The 12,932-nt window shown below is 46.4% G+C and overlaps 1 protein-coding gene across 1 annotated transcript in view; it reads left to right on the top strand.

Annotated features, from left to right (window-relative positions):
- Nucleotides 1-210: 210 nt before the first annotated feature.
- The window catches only part of AVPI1 (arginine vasopressin induced 1), a 42,172-nt gene continuing 29,450 nt past the window's right edge, over nucleotides 211-12,932 (top strand). The window contains exon 1 of the mRNA XM_082266768.1: nucleotides 211-234. The gene's annotated coding sequence lies outside the window, so the exon portion shown is untranslated. The remainder of the gene's footprint in view (nucleotides 235-12,932) is intronic.

The raw sequence follows: 12,932 nt of genomic DNA, 5'->3' as shown, positions 1-12,932 counted from the left end.
GCTCACCTCGCACGAGGCTCCTCGTGACGTCATGCCACACCTCACAGCCACGTGGGCCTTGCCGAGTCCAAGGGGCCACGCCTACTGAGGGCTCCGATTGGCCGGGGCGAGTCCTGCGCGTTAGTTACCTGAATGCAGAGAACAGGAGTGCGGGTCATACCGGGAGACCGGGGAGAGGAGGAGGAGGCGGGGCGATGATCCGGGGGAGAGAGGGGGCTCCGCATGTACGGACAGGTCTGTGTACCGATCATCGGTGTGACGTCATACACGGGACCAATGTCGTCACAGTGCTCAGAGATTTATTATATCTTCCCATAGGAATGTATTCATTGTCATAACATTCCTCTCTTTGTGTGTCATACAGGGGACGTCATACTATGTGTGTCATACAGGAGACGTCATACTATGTGTGTCATACAGGAGACGTCATACTATGTGTGTCATACAGGGGACGTCATACTATGCGTGTCATACAGGTGACGTCATACTATGTGTGTCATACAGGAGACGTCATACTATGTGTGTCATACAGGAGACGTCATACTATGTGTGTCATACAGGGAACGTCATACTATGTGTGTCATACAGGAGACGTCATACTATGCGTGTCATACAGGAGAGGTCATACTATGTGTGTCATACAGGGGACGTCATACTATGTGTGTCATACAGGAGACGTCATACTATGCGTGTCATACAGGGGACGTCATACTATGTGTGTCATACAGGGAACGTCATACTATGTGTGTCATACAGGGGACGTCATACTATGTGTGTCATACAGGAGACGTCATACTATGTGTGTCATACAGGGGACGTCATACTATGCGTGTCATACAGGTGACGTCATACTATGTGTGTCATACAGGGAACGTCATACTATGTGTGTCATACAGGAGACGTCATACTATGCGTGTCATACAGGAGAGGTCATACTATGTGTGTCATACAGGAGACGTCATACTATGCGTGTCATACAGGGGACGTCATACTATGTGTGTCATACAGGGAACGTCATACTATGTGTGTCATACAGGGGACGTCATACTATGTGTGTCATACAGGGGACGTCATACTATGTGTGTCATACAGGAGACGTCATACTATGCGTGTCATACAGGGGACGTCATACTATGTGTGTCATACAGGGAACGTCATACTATGTGTGTCATACAGGGGACGTCATACTATGTGTGTCATACAGGGGACGTCATACTATGTGTGTCATACAGGAGACGTCATACTATGTGTGTCATACAGGGAACGTCATACTATGTGTGTCATACAGGGAACGTCATACTATGTGTGTCATACAGGAGACGTCATACTATGTGTGTCATACAGGGAACGTCATACTATGTGTGTCATACAGGAGACGTCATACTATGCGTGTCATACAGGAGAGGTCATACTATGTGTGTCATACAGGGGACGTCATACTATGTGTGTCATACAGGAGACGTCATACTATGCGTGTCATACAGGGGACGTCATACTATGTGTGTCATACAGGGAACGTCATACTATGTGTGTCATACAGGGGACGTCATACTATGCGTGTCATACAGGGGACGTCATACTATGTGTGTCATACAGGGGACGTCATACTATGTGTGTCATACAGGAGACGTCATACTATGTGTGTCATACAGGGGACGTCATACTATGCGTGTCATACAGGTGACGTCATACTATGTGTGTCATACAGGGAACGTCATACTATGTGTGTCATACAGGAGACGTCATACTATGCGTGTCATACAGGAGAGGTCATACTATGTGTGTCATACAGGAGACGTCATACTATGCGTGTCATACAGGGGACGTCATACTATGTGTGTCATACAGGGAACGTCATACTATGTGTGTCATACAGGGGACGTCATACTATGTGTGTCATACAGGGGACGTCATACTATGTGTGTCATACAGGAGACGTCATACTATGTGTGTCATACAGGGAACGTCATACTATGTGTGTCATACAGGAGACGTCATACTATGTGTGTCATACAGGAGACGTCATACTATGTGTGTCATACAGGGGACGTCATACTATGCGTGTCATACAGGGGACGTCATACTATGTGTGTCATACAGGAGACGTCATACTATGTGTGTCATACAGGAGACGTCATACTATGTGTGTCATACAGGGAACGTCATACTATGTGTGTCATACAGGAGACGTCATACTATGTGTGTCATACAGGGAACGTCATACTATGTGTGTCATACAGGAGACGTCATACTATGTGTGTCATACAGGGGACGTCATACTATGTGTGTCATACAGGGGACGTCATACTATGTGTGTCATACAGGGGACGTCATACTATGTGTGTCATACAGGGAACGTCATACTATGTGTGTCATACAGGGGACGTCATACTATGTGTGTCATACAGGGGACGTCATACTATGTGTGTCATACAGGGGACGTCATACTATGTGTGTCATACAGGGGACGTCATACTATGTGTGTCATACAGGAGACGTCATACTATGTGTGTCATACAGGGGACGTCATACTATGTGTGTCATACAGGGGATGTCATACTATGTGTGTCATACAGGGGACGTCATACTATGTGTGTCATACAGGGGATGTCATACTATGTGTGTCATACAGGGGACGTCATACTATGTGTGTCATACAGGAGACGTCATACTATGTGTGTCATACAGGAGACGTCATACTATGTGTGTCATACAGGGGACGTCATACTATGCGTGTCATACAGGTGACGTCATACTATGTGTGTCATACAGGGAACGTCATACTATGTGTGTCATACAGGAGACGTCATACTATGCGTGTCATACAGGAGAGGTCATACTATGTGTGTCATACAGGGGACGTCATACTATGTGTGTCATACAGGAGACGTCATACTATGCGTGTCATACAGGGGACGTCATACTATGTGTGTCATACAGGGAACGTCATACTATGTGTGTCATACAGGGGACGTCATACTATGCGTGTCATACAGGGGACGTCATACTATGTGTGTCATACAGGGGACGTCATACTATGTGTGTCATACAGGAGACGTCATACTATGTGTGTCATACAGGGGACGTCATACTATGCGTGTCATACAGGTGACGTCATACTATGTGTGTCATACAGGGAACGTCATACTATGTGTGTCATACAGGAGACGTCATACTATGCGTGTCATACAGGAGAGGTCATACTATGTGTGTCATACAGGAGACGTCATACTATGCGTGTCATACAGGGGACGTCATACTATGTGTGTCATACAGGGAACGTCATACTATGTGTGTCATACAGGGGACGTCATACTATGTGTGTCATACAGGGGACGTCATACTATGTGTGTCATACAGGAGACGTCATACTATGTGTGTCATACAGGGAACGTCATACTATGTGTGTCATACAGGGAACGTCATACTATGTGTGTCATACAGGAGACGTCATACTATGTGTGTCATACAGGGGACGTCATACTATGCGTGTCATACAGGGGACGTCATACTATGTGTGTCATACAGGAGACGTCATACTATGTGTGTCATACAGGAGAGGTCATACTATGTGTGTCATACAGGGAACGTCATACTATGTGTGTCATACAGGAGACGTCATACTATGTGTGTCATACAGGGAACGTCATACTATGTGTGTCATACAGGAGACGTCATACTATGTGTGTCATACAGGGGACGTCATACTATGCGTGTCATACAGGGGACGTCATACTATGTGTGTCATACAGGGGACGTCATACTATGTGTGTCATACAGGGAACGTCATACTATGTGTGTCATACAGGGGACGTCATACTATGTGTGTCATACAGGGGACGTCATACTATGTGTGTCATACAGGGGACGTCATACTATGTGTGTCATACAGGGGACGTCATACTATGTGTGTCATACAGGAGACGTCATACTATGTGTGTCATACAGGGGACGTCATACTATGTGTGTCATACAGGGGATGTCATACTATGTGTGTCATACAGGGGACGTCATACTATGTGTGTCATACAGGGGATGTCATACTATGTGTGTCATACAGGGGACGTCATACTATGTGTGTCATACAGGAGACGTCATACTATGTGTGTCATACAGGGAACGTCATACTATGTGTGTCATACAGGAGACGTCATACTATGTGTGTCATACAGGAGACGTCATACTATGTGTGTCATACAGGAGACGTCATACTATGTGTGTCATACAGGGGACGTCATACTATGCGTGTCATACAGGGGACGTCATACTATGTGTGTCGTACAGGAGACGTCATACTATGTGTGTCATACAGGAGACGTCATACTATGTGTGTCATACAGGGGACGTCATACTATGCGTGTCATACAGGGGACGTCATACTATGTGTGTCATACAGGAGACGTCATACTATGTGTGTCATACAGGAGAGGTCATACTATGTGTGTCATACAGGAGACGTCATACTATGTGTGTCATACAGGAGAGGTCATACTATGTGTGTCATACAGGAGAGGTCATACTATGTGTGTCATACAGGGGACGTCATACTATGTGTGTCATACAGGGGACGTCATACTATGTGTGTCATACAGGGGACGTCATACTATGTGTGTCATACAGGGGACGTCATACTATGTGTGTCATACAGAGGACGTCATACTATGTGTGTCATACAGGAGACGTCATACTATGTGTGTCATACAGGGAACGTCATACTATGTGTGTCATACAGGAGACGTCATACTATGTGTGTCATACAGGGGACGTCATACTATGCGTGTCATACAGGGGACGTCATACTATGTGTGTCATACAGGGGACGTCATACTATGTGTGTCATACAGGGGACGTCATACTATGTGTGTCATACAGGGGACGTCATACTATGTGTGTCATACAGGGGACGTCATACTATGTGTGTCATACAGGGGACGTCATACTATGTGTGTCATACAGGAGACGTCATACTATGTGTGTCATACAGGGGACGTCATACTATGCGTGTCATACAGGGGACGTCATACTATGTGTGTCATACAGGGGACGTCATACTATGTGTGTCATACAGGGAACGTCATACTATGTGTGTCATACAGGGGACGTCATACTATGTGTGTCATACAGGGGACGTCATACTATGTGTGTCATACAGGGGACGTCATACTATGTGTGTCATACAGGGGACGTCATACTATGTGTGTCATACAGAGGACGTCATACTATGTGTGTCATACAGGGGACGTCATACTATGTGTGTCATACAGGAGACGTCACACTATGTGTGTCATACAGGGGACGTCACACTATGTGTGTCATACAGGGAACGTCATACTATGTGTGTCATACAGGGGACGTCATACTATGTGTGTCATACAGGGGACGTCATACTATGTGTGTCATACAGGTGACGTCATACTATGTGTGTCATACAGGTGACGTCATACTATGTGTGTCATACAGGGGACGTCATACTATGTGTGTCATACAGGGGACGTCATACTATGTGTGTCATACAGGGGACGTCATACTATGTGTGTCATACAGGGGACGTCATACTATGTGTGTCATACAGAGGACGTCATACTATGTGTGTCATACAGGAGACGTCATACTATGTGTGTCATACAGGGAACGTCATACTATGTGTGTCATACAGGAGACGTCATACTATGTGTGTCATACAGGGGACGTCATACTATGCGTGTCATACAGGGGACGTCATACTATGTGTGTCATACAGGGGACGTCATACTATGTGTGTCATACAGGGAACGTCATACTATGTGTGTCATACAGGGGACGTCATACTATGTGTGTCATACAGGGGACGTCATACTATGTGTGTCATACAGGGGACGTCATACTATGTGTGTCATACAGGGGACGTCATACTATGTGTGTCATACAGGAGACGTCATACTATGTGTGTCATACAGGGGACGTCATACTATGTGTGTCATACAGGGGACGTCATACTATGTGTGTCATACAGGAGACGTCATACTATGTGTGTTATACAGGGGACGTCATACTATGTGTGTCATACAGGGGACGTCATACTATGTGTGTCATACATGGGACGTCATACTATGTGTGTCATACAGGAGACGTCGCACTATGTGTGTCATACAGGAGACGTCATACTATGTGTGTCATACAGGGGACGTCATACTATGTGTGTCATACAGAGGACGTCATACTATGTGTGTCATACAGGGGACGTCATACTATGTGTGTCATACAGGAGACGTCACACTATGTGTGTCATACAGGGGACGTCACACTATGTGTGTCATACAGGGAACGTCATACTATGTGTGTCATACAGGGGACGTCATACTATGTGTGTCATACAGGGGACGTCATACTATGTGTGTCATACAGGGGACGTCATACTATGTGTGTCATACAGGGGACGTCATACTATGTGTGTCATACAGGGGACGTCATACTATGTGTGTCATACAGGTGACGTCATACTATGTGTGTCATACAGGGGACGTCATACTATGTGTGTCATACAGGGGACGTCATACTATGTGTGTCATACAGGGGACGTCATACTATGTGTGTCATACAGGGGACGTCATACTATGTGTGTCATACAGAGGACGTCATACTATGTGTGTCATACAGGGGACGTCATACTATGTGTGTCATACAGGAGACGTCACACTATGTGTGTCATACAGGGGACGTCACACTATGTGTGTCATACAGGGAACGTCATACTATGTGTGTCATACAGGGGACGTCATACTATGTGTGTCATACAGGGGACGTCATACTATGTGTGTCATACAGGGGACGTCATACTATGTGTGTCATACAGGGGACGTCATACTATGTGTGTCATACAGGTGACGTCATACTATGTGTGTCATACAGGTGACGTCATACTATGTGTGTCATACAGGGGACGTCATACTATGTGTGTCATACAGGGGACGTCATACTATGTGTGTCATACAGGGGACGTCATACTATGTGTGTCATACAGGGGACGTCATACTATGTGTGTCATACAGGGGACGTCATACTATGCGTGTCATACAGGGGACGTCATACTATGCGTGTCATACAGGGGACGTCATACTATGCGTGTCATACAGGGGACGTCATACTATGCGTGTCATACAGGGGACGTCATACTATGCGTGTCATACAGGGGACGTCATACTATGTGTGTCATACAGGAGACGTCGCACTATGTGTGTCATACAGGAGACGTCATACTATGTGTGTCATACAGGGGACGTCATACTATGTGTGTCATACAGAGGACGTCATACTATGTGTGTCATACAGGGGACGTCATACTATGTGTGTCATACAGGAGACGTCATACTATGTGTGTCATACAGGGAACGTCATACTATGTGTGTCATACAGGGGACGTCATACTATGTGTGTCATACAGGGGACGTCATACTATGTGTGTCATACAGGGGACGTCATACTATGTGTGTCATACAGGGGACGTCATACTATGCGTGTCATACAGGGGACGTCATACTATGTGTGTCATACAGGGGACGTCATACTATGTGTGTCATACAGGGGACGTCATACTATGTGTGTCATACAGGGGACGTCATACTATGCGTGTCATACAGGGGACGTCATACTATGCGTGTCATACAGGGGACGTCATACTATGCGTGTCATACAGGGGACGTCATACTATGCGTGTCATACAGGGGACGTCATACTATGCGTGTCATACAGGGGAGTTCATACTATGTGTGTCATACAGGGGATGTCCTACTATGTGTGTCATACAGGAGACGTCATACTATGTGTGTCATACAGGGAACGTCATACTATGTGTGTCATACAGGGGACGTCATACTATGTGTGTCATACAGGGGACGTCATACTATGTGTGTCATACAGGGGACGTCATACTATGTGTGTCATACAGGGGACGTCATACAGGGGACGTCATACTATGTGTGTCATACAGGGGACGTCATACTATGTGTGTCATGCAGGGGACGTCATACTATGCGTGTCATACAGGGGACGTCATACTATGCGTGTCATACAGGGGACGTCATACTATGTGTGTCATACAGGGGACGTCATACTATGTGTGTCATACATGGGACGTCATACTATGTGTGTCATACAGGGGACGTCATACTATGTGTGTCATACAGGGAACGTCATACTATGTGTGTCATACAGGGAACGTCATACTATGTGTGTCATACAGGGGACGTCATACTATGTGTGTCATACAGGAGACGTCATACTATGTGTGTCATACAGGGAACGTCATACTATGTGTGTCATACAGGGAACGTCATACTATGTGTGTCATACAGGGGACGTCATACTATGTGTGTCATACAGGGGACGTCATACTATGTGTGTCATACAGGGGACGTCTTACTATGCGTGTCATACAGGGGACGTCATACTATGCGTGTCATACAGGGGACGTCATACTATGCGTGTCATACAGGGGACGTCATACTATGCGTGTCATACAGGGGACGTCATACTATGCGTGTCATACAGGGGACGTCATACTATGTGTGTCATACAGGGGATGTCCTACTATGTGTGTCATACAGGAGACGTCATACTATGTGTGTCATACAGGGAACGTCATACTATGTGTGTCATACAGGGAACGTCATACTATGTGTGTCATACAGGGGACGTCATACTATGTGTGTCATACAGGGGACGTCATACTATGTGTGTCATACAGGGGACGTCATACTATGTGTGTCATACAGGGGACGTCATACTATGCGTGTCATACAGGGGACGTCATACTATGTGTGTCATACAGGGGACGTCATACAGGGGACGTCATACTATGTGTGTCATACAGGAGACGTCATACTATGTGTGTCATACAGGAGACGTCATACTATGTGTGTCGTACAGGAGACGTCATACTATGTGTGTCGTACAGGGGACGTCATACTATGTGTGTCGTACAGGAGACGTCATACTATGTGTGTCGTACAGGGGACGTCATACTATGTGTGTCGTACAGGGGACGTCATACTATGTGTGTCATACAGGAGACGTCATACTATGTGTGTCGTACAGGAGACGTCATACTATGTGTGTCGTACAGGGGACGTCATACTATGTGTGTCGTACAGGGGACGTCATACTATGTGTGTTGTACAGGGGACGTCATACTATGTGTGTTGTACAGGGGACGTCATACTATGTGTGTTGTACAGGGGACGTCATACTATGTGTGTCATACAGGGGACGTCATACTATGTGTGTCATACAGGGGACGTCATACTGTGTGTGTCATACAGGGGACGTCATACTATGTGTGTCATACAGGGGACGTCATACTGTGTGTGTCATACAGGGGACGTCATACTGTGTGTGTCATACAGGGGACGTCATACTGTGTGTGTCATACAGGGGACGTCACACTATGCGTGTCATAGACAGAACGTCATGCGATTGGGTGTCATAGACTGAAGGTCCTCGTACTACGCCTGTGTATCGTACACGGAAGGTCCTCGTACTACGCCTGTGTGTCGTACACGGAACCTCCTCGTACTACGTCTGTGTGTCGTACACGGAACGTCCTCGTACTACGCCTGTGTATCGTACACGGAACCTCCTCGTAATACGTCTGTGTGTCGTACACGGAACCTCCTCGTACTACGCCTGTGTATCGTACACGGAAGGTCCTCGTACTACGCCTGTGTATCGTACACGGAAGGTCCTCGTACTACGCCTGTGTATCGTACACGGAACCTCCTCGTACTACGCCTGTGTATCGTACACGGAACCTCCTCGTACTACGCCTGTGTATCGTACACGGAACGTCCTCGTACTACGCCTGTGTGTCGTACACGGAACCTCCTCGTACTACGCCTGTGTATCGTACACGGAACCTCCTCGTACTACACCTGTGTATCGTACACGGAACGTCCTCGTACTACGCCTGTGTGTCGTACACGGAACCTCCTCGTACTACGCCTGTGTGTCGTACACGGAACCTCCTCGTACTACGCCTGTGTGTCGTACACGGAACCTCCTCGTACTACGCCTGTGTATCGTACACGGAACCTCCTCGTACTACGCCTGTGTATCGTACACGGAACCTCCTCGTACTACGCCTGTGTATCGTACACGGAACGTCCTCGTACTACGCCTGTGTATCGTACACGGAACGTCCTCGTACTACGCCTGTGTGTCATACACGGAACCTCCTCGTACTACGCCTGTGTATCGTACACGGAACGTCCTCGTACTGCGCCTGTGTGTCTTACACGGAACCTCCTCGTACTGCGCCTGTGTGTCGTACACGGAACCTCCTCGTACTACGCCTGTGTGTCGTACACAGAATTGTATATATTATAGTTGTGTTGTACCTCATGGTCTGTGTGTGATATCTGTAATCCCCTCCCCCCAGCATGCTGCACTCTGCTTCTCTCTCTGCAGATTATTTCATAATCTGTCTAATCAGTCTATTGTAATCTGCGCTGTGATTGGTTGCTGGTCATTCACCTGTAGAGATAAACATCTGATTGTACATTCTAAGTATTATTCAGAATTTTATATAGAGTGCTTTACAATATACCATAGGATTGTTTCCAGTGATAATAATGACATGAAACTCTGTGATGTGTTCTGTGTGTGAGAAGAATGATTTGTGGTCAGAGATGATTGGTGATTTGTGTCCTCTGCACTATAGCAACATTGCATCCATCCCAGCACAATCCTCCCAGTCTGCTCCTCCCTATGCTCCACCCCCCCTCCTCCCCATGCACCTCCCACTCCGGCTACATTAACCACTTAAGCCCCAGCCCTATTTCGGACACTTTTTGTTTACAAGTTAAAATCAGTATTTTTTCCTAGAAAACTACTTAGAACCCCCAAACATTATATATATTATTTTAGCAAAGACTCTGGAGAATAAAATGGCGGTCATTGCAATATTTTTTGTCACGCGGTATTTGCGCAGCGGTCTTTAAAACACCATTTTTTTTTAATAAATTTGAAAAATCACATTTCACTGCATTTAAAAAATACTAAACAGTAAAGTTAGGCCAATTTTGTTGCAGATTGTGAAAGATGATGTCACGCCGAGTAAATAGATACCTAACATGTTACGGTTTAAAATTTCGCCCCCCCGTGGGATGGCGACAAACTACGGTCAATAGAGATCTCAATAGGCGACGCTTTAAATTTATGTAACGGTTACCAGTTTAGAGTTAGAGTGTAGCTCTTTTTTATTAAATTATTGCCCGCAATCGCGGCGATACCTCACATGTGTGGTTTGAACAGCGATTTCATTCGCGGCTTGACTTCCGTATACGTTTTTTTTTTTTTTGTGCGCGAGCCAACGGTGACGGGGCGGCTAAATTTTTTTTTTTTCCTATTTATTTTATTTTTTTTTTAACTTTTTTAAATTTACTTTAAAGTTTTAAATTAAAACTTTATTACAGTTTAAAAAAAAAAAAAATCTGATCACTTTTATTGCTGTCACAAGCAATGTAAACATCCCTTGTGACACCAATATGCAGTGACAGGTACACTTTATGGAGGGATCGAGGGCCGATCCCTCACTTCCATGTATGCAAAATGCCGAAAACTGCGTTTTTGCATACAGCCGTTTTTTAAATCTGCCGCCTTTTGCAGCACAGTAACCCGGAAGTGACGTCATGGACGCCGCCTCCGGCTTAAGTCATCGGAGACCCGATCGAAGCCGTTTCCGGCTTTGATTGGGACTCCATCCAGCCGGCGGACGTGCCGGCTGGGTGCTCGGGGCTCCCGGTGGGACGGGAGCCCCGGTAAAAGCCACGGAAGGGGGGGGGACGTCCCCTCCCGCTCACCTGGGTAACGGTCCAGCGGCTCCCGAGCCGCATCGGTCATTACGGACGGAAAGCCGACCGTTGGCACTAAACCACGGTACCGGGATGATGCCTCTAGCTAGAGGCATCATCCCGGTATAACCCCGCAAAGTTACCCGACGTATTCCTACGTCACTTTTCGGTAAGTAGTTAAAGCCATGGTTCCGAGGATAGCACTGGGTTGAATATTATTTTGCTACATTGTACCTTGCAGGCAGAGTTCATCTGTCCAGGCATGGATGGATTTATTTCAAACATTTTTTTTTCATTTTAACCACTTAAAGCGGAGTTCCGGGCACAGATGTGATTTTTTTCAATAAGCATACCCCCGGGACAGTCAGGGCTAGCCTCTGATCTGTCCCGGTTCGCACTTACCTGCAAGAAGAAATACTTACTTATAAAATTTCTTCTACAGCGTTTCCATCTCTCTTGTGGGCAGCTGAAGCCGGCGCGGTCCTCTTCTGCGTCTTCTTCTGCGTCTTCTTCTCCCAGAATGCACCTGCACCGGCCCCTCTTGTCACTTCCGGTGCGGCGCCGCATTCCTAAACAGCTTCTGGGCTGTTTAGCAGGGGAATGCGGCGTCGCCCGGAAGTGACGAGCGGGGCCGGTGCCGTCGTATTGATTCCTGGGAGCTACGAAGTGACGGCGGAGCCGCGGCGCCGAGGGAGGAAGTACCCTGAGGTGAGTATTTACGATCTACAATTACAAGGTGAGTTTTAAAAAAAAAAAAAAAAAAAAAAAAAACCTAACTATCCAATTCCTTTTCAGGTTATCCAGAACTAGCGGACGGGCACAAAAATAAAACATCGATTTTGTGCCCGGAAACTCCGCTTTAAAGCGTAACTCCACTTTTGTTGAGAAAAAAAAAACATTCCCCTCTGGGTGATCTCTGTACATTGCAGGGATTTTAATAAACTTCTGGTCTTAAAGTGGTTAATGTGAGATCTGGGGTCAAAAAGACCTCACATCTACACTAAAAAGTCCTTTTTTTTTTTTTTTGATGGAAAAAAAATGGGCCCTTTAAGGCCATTGGGAGGAAGCGACCTATGATGTCGCTCCGGTCCTCCAAGGCCATAGAGA

This window comes from Pelophylax lessonae (genome assembly GCF_965119305.1).
Source record: "Pelophylax lessonae genome assembly, chromosome: 9".
In the NCBI taxonomy this organism is placed as follows: domain Eukaryota; kingdom Metazoa; phylum Chordata; class Amphibia; order Anura; family Ranidae; genus Pelophylax; species Pelophylax lessonae.
Note: the sequence above shows the minus strand (reverse complement) of the source record. Positions and strands in the feature narration are given on the sequence as shown.